General features: G+C 40.9%; 1 pseudogene; it reads left to right on the forward strand.

The window, feature by feature from the left end:
* The first annotated feature begins 327 nt into the window (after positions 1 to 327).
* LOC103208090 lies at positions 328 to 951 on the forward strand (annotated as a pseudogene).
* The last annotated feature ends 4,705 nt before the right edge of the window (positions 952 to 5,656 follow it).

Genomic DNA, 5,656 nt, shown 5'->3' on the forward strand with positions numbered 1-5,656 from the left:
GATTTTAATTTCTTATTTGGGTACTTTAAATACTCACTAACCTCCTTTAGGGTATAGATTAGAACTAATTACCACACATGGGTCTCACATCACACTATTTTTATTAGTATATCTCAAAAGCCATTATAAACAAGGCCAGATGTTCTTCTCAGAGTGATGGTGGTCTCCTGCTTCAGCAGTGCTTGAATGGAACCAGGTGCTCACCAACCTTCCTGAACCTCCACTCCCAGCCAACCCTTCATCACCTCCTCAGAGCGCACCCTCCGATGCCCCAAGGCCACCGCCACAGCTCCAGCTCCGCACAGCTGCTACCACGACTCCTCAACCACCACCATGATGACCTTGTCCCCCTCTCAAGTGTGCCAGAACTAGTGCCCGGACTCGGAGGCTGCCATTAATTACCAGATCCACCTGGAGATCTATGCCTCCTGCATCTACCTGTCCATGTCTACTTCAACCCCAATGATGTGGCTTTGAAGAATTTTGCCAAATACCTTATTCACCAATCACAGAAGAAGAGGGAACAGGCCAAAACTGATGAAGTTGAAGAACCAGTGATGTTGCTGGATCTTCTGCAGGATATCAAGAAGCCAGACCCTGATGACTGGGCAAGTGGAATGAATGCATTGGAGTGTGCATTACACTTGGAAAAAAGCATCAGTCAGTCACTACTGGAAATGCACTAAACTGGCCACTGACAACAACAAGCCCCATTTGTGTGACTTCATTGAGACATGTGACCTGATGGAGCAGGCGAAATCCATCAAAGAAATGGGTGACTGCATAACCAACTTGAGCAAGATGGGGGCCCCAGAATCTGGCCTGGCAAAGTATCTTTTTGACAAGCATACCCTGGGAAACTGTGACGAGGAGAGGTACACTTTAGCCTGTCTTCCCCACAGCCCCCAAGACAGCACCTGCATGTTGGGTTTATCTTTACCTTTTCTATGAATTGTACCAAAGCATCCACCTAAGTTCTTTCATTTGCACCATTCCTTCAGATAAAGCAATTTGGTACCCAACCCCCCTAAAAAAGCCATTATAAACAATATAACATAAATCCTGCATTCAGCCCCTCCTCTAGGTTTGCAATAAGAGAAACACAGAATAAGTTTGTGGATTTTTATCCTGGACTCCATGGAGACTAATGCATGAGCCTCAGGGTATCTGTGAATTATCTATAATTTTATATGTAGCTTTTTCTAAACAGACAGTTCATGTTATCGTTGGGTGCCATAAGGTCAATTCTGACTCATAATGACCCTATGAGAGAGAGAGAAGAATTGCCCCATAGGGTTTTCTATTGTTGTTAGATGCTTTGGTGGTTAAGTTTGTGTATCAGCTTGGCTGGGCCTGGTTGAATGGCTGGGCAGCTGGTTGTAGTATTCCCCATGATAAGACTGGTCATCAACTCCATGGTAGAATCTACTGTGAGCAGCTGAGAAACTGCCTTAGGGATGTGGTCTGCTTCCTGCTTATAACGAGAACCCTTGGGGAATGGTCTCTAGCTTATGGCATGCTTGAACCCTGCATGTAGCTGTCCATGTCATTGTTTAGCACCCTGCCATGCTCTGCCGATGTTGAGACTTTTAATGGACCTGAATTAATGGCCTGCCATGTGGTTTGGTAATATCAGGACTGTGCCTTATTACTCGTCAACCTTGGGCTTGTCAGTGTCAGCAGGCAGCAGCTGTTTGAGTAAAGAAAAGCCTCTAGCTCCATGGACCAGGAGCAGGAGGCAGAGCTGAAGCCCAAGGTTGAGGGGCTTTCACCTAGCCCCTAGATCCTGGCACTTTGAATTCAGACTTAATGCCTCCAAACTGTGAGAGAATAAACTCCTGATTGTTAAGGCTATCCCATTTGTGGTGTATTCCTGCCAGAGCTGCACAAGGTAACCGAAACAGATGCCATCAAATGGATTTAACTCATAGTGACCCCAAGAGACAGAGTAAAACTACCCCACAGTTTTCTAGGCTTTAGTCTTATGGGAGAAGACCACTAGGTCTTTCTAGATCTTCTAGATCTTCTGGGTGTGTTAGAACCACCAACTTTCATTTAGCAGCTGAGAAGTTAACTCTTGCTTCACCTTAGCTCTTCAGATCTTTGTTTCAGCATGCCATAAATCTTTGCAACTTTTTTGCAACCTTATTCATACTGAATCTAGAACATTATTCATATAAAAGGGATATTGTGCACGTGACTGATCTTTCCCAAGTAGTTATCAACTCTCTTAGGAGATCACATACTAGTGTAGAAAGAAGCAAGATTGTGATACAAGGATCTGATTTCAAATTCTGGCCCTGCCACTCCTTAGATGTGTGACATTGAGCTAGTCACCTAACCTGTTTGATGATTAATTTCCTAATCTCTAAAATGGAAACAATAATACCTTATTTCTAGTGTATTTATGAGAATGAATGAATGAATGAATGAAAGTGTCAAAGGAAGAACACTTAGAAGTAGGAAGGGTCCAGTTCAAAATAAGCTCCTTCCTTCACATTCTCCTCACAATGCAAGGTGACTCATCGTTATAGTCTTTACAGCAATGAACATAATGTCTTACCAAGAATTGATGCTTACAAAGAATGAATTAAACGAAATGACTGTATTACATGCAGTGATAGCAAGTGGCAAGATGAATATTAGGGACAAATTGCAATATAACAATACCAGCTGCTTACCACCTTCTGTGGGGTTGGTCCCCAACTAATTCCATGAGTGAGGAAATGTGACCAGGCCCTTCACCCTCTCCATAATTGTTTGGTTGTGGATTGGACTGCTGTGATCCATGTTTTCATTGGTGGATTCCTGGAAATAGATTGCCACGTCTTTCTTTCTAGTCCATCTTATTCTAGAAACTCTGCTGAAACCTGTTCAACAGCATAGCAACATGCAAGCTTCCACTGTTAGATGAGTGTTAGCTGTACCTGAAGTGCATTGGAAAGAATTGAACCTGGGTCTCCCATGAAAGAGGATAATTCTACCATTGAATTGCTTCCTCTAGCTACTTAGGTGGTTGTTTTAATGCTACCTTCTTTTTATGATTTAATGATTGCATTTCAGAATTTTACTGGGTGTTATCTCTCACAAAGAATCTAAACAATTGATTTTTTTTTTTTTAATCGTGATTTGGGTGAAAGTTTACAGAGCAAATTCACTTTCCATACAGCAGCTCACATACACTTTGTCTCGTGATATTGACTGCAATTTCCTGCAATACAACAGCTCCCCTTCCACTTCCTCCCCATAGAAAACAACGAATTCTTGTGCAACTTCACAAATGCAAACTATTTTCACTAGCTTTTATATGAATTACACTTCGCAAGTCACAGATTTTAACACTTGAATGTAAGTTTACATTTCTGTTCTCCTTGATAAATTGTGATACTTCAAGAAGACTGAAGTATCACAATTTGATATTAATCAATAGGTATCACTACTGATCATCTTCTGTCCCTAGTCCCTGACACAGCACCTAGCGTATAGAATGTGCCAGGCATCACATTGTAGTTTTCAATGAACTGAGGAGGTAGAAGCTTTCTATGAAGTGTCACAATGTGCCCTGGCATATGGAATTCCTGTCAAACACAGAGTAGGAACCTCCAACCTGGTCATACCTGGAGGGATTCCAGCAGGTCTGCTGAGATAGTGATGTACACATTGAGCTTCAAAAGATAAAGTAGAAGGAAGTATTATTGAGAGAAAACACTCATTTGGTTGAATCAATGAATATGTCTTCTACTTAAATCTCAAATGTATAGATTATAACATTGGATGTTGGCTATTGTGTTTAACCAGAAAAAGGGTCATGTTTTTATTATATAGAAAGCTGTATCCCTTGCTAACTGAAGTATGGTCATTAATTGAAGAAAATAAAAGATACACCAAGAGAATGAAGTATTTTATAACATGCTTTAGAAATCAGATCCTTTTAAACTATCTGAAGATACTCTATTGTTTCCATCTCATCCTTAAAATGATCAGATAGCTCTCCCTGAAGACCTGCAAAGACATGACAGAAAGAAGATAATATATTCTTTTATCACTCAGGTTAATTTGTGAGTGTGAGTAATTAGATAAATGGGCTGTCAATGTGCACCTATAGAATTAAGTGCCGTGACAATTCTCCAGAGAAGGGCAGCCAGAGCACTGGCCAGGATCACAGTACTCTACATTCTGGCTGATGTTTGCATGTTTATACTCTCGGGACTCATAACTGAAGGTTACAAGATCAGTACTAGGAATCTCTTCAAAAAGTCCACCAAGGGCATTTGGAAAAGTCAACCCTGGAGCACTGAAAAGGCTATGTAAATGAACCCCTCCTGCAAGTCTGTGCCCACAGCTCAGCCCTGCTTTATGAAAAAGGCTGATGAGAAAAGAGAAGGCAACATCAAATAAGAAACAGCTGAGGACTGTGGAAGACAGGGGCATGCAAAAGTCTTTATTTTTTAAGGTACATTTAAAGGATCTATACATATGCACACATACTAAATTATATTTTAAGGTACATTAAGGCATCGAGGGGAGTCTCTGAATGGCACAAAATTTGAAGCAATTGGCTGCTAACTGAGAGGTTGGCAGATCGAGTCCACGCTGAGGCACCTCAGAAGAAAGGTGATGTACTTCCAAAAATCAGCGATTGTATGAACCCCTGTGGAGCACAGTTCTACTCTGACAATATTGGGGTCATCATGAGTTGAAATCGGCTTAATGACAACACTTTTGGCTTGATTTTGTTTTTTATGTCTTGTTTAAAGTGTCTTATCCATACCAAGAATTTTATAGGATAGTCACGTTTTGGGGACTCTGGTAGCATAGTGCCTAAGGCACTCAACTGCTAACCAGAAGGCTGGCGGTTCAAACCCACCAGCCACTCCTCAGAAGGTCGGAAGGAAGATGGGGCAATCTACTTCTGTAGTGATACCACCTTTGAAACCCAAGGAGGGGGTCACTATGAGTTGGGTCCGACTCTACAGCACAAAACAACAAACAGTGACGTTTTGAGTCAATGGAAGAGACAATTGTATACAATGGTAAGAATTTATGTCAAGAAATGGAAATAAAATGATGTATCTTCTTTTTGATATAAATGGAAAGATGTGCTATGATCATACTACATGAGTAATCAAACAACTGGAAACACTCCATCAACATTCAGCATTTAACACAAATTTATCAAACACCTTTATGCCAGGTACTGAAAATAGAAAAAGACGTAATACTTGTCCACAAAGAACAAAGCCTAGTAAAAGAGAAAGACAAGTAAATAATCACTTATAAGACATATAAAAAGCACATCAAAAGAAGCATGCACCAAGGAGAGGCCTAAACTAGAGGCGGCCGGGAAGTGGGAGTCGTTTCCTGCATGAAATGACATTGATGCTGGGTTTCATGATTTTTAATGTGGCACATACAATGTATCCTTCCACATCTAAGGAGAGAATAACTCAGTTTTTGAAATTATTATTATAGTCATATTAAATAAGCACTTACTACAGAACAGTCACTGAGCTAAATTGTTGCATATCCCCTGTCTGGTGAAATAGACATTAGTGTTGTTAGGTGCTGTTGAGCCTATTCCAACTCATAGTGACTCTATATACTTCAGAACAAAATACTGCCTGGTCCTGCACTCCTCATTATTGTTGCTATCTTC

Source organism: Orycteropus afer, unplaced genomic scaffold (genome assembly GCF_000298275.1).
Source record: "Orycteropus afer afer isolate SDZICR_OR568_19922 unplaced genomic scaffold, OryAfe1.0 scaffold00411, whole genome shotgun sequence".
In the NCBI taxonomy this organism is placed as follows: Eukaryota; Metazoa; Chordata; class Mammalia; order Tubulidentata; family Orycteropodidae; genus Orycteropus; species Orycteropus afer.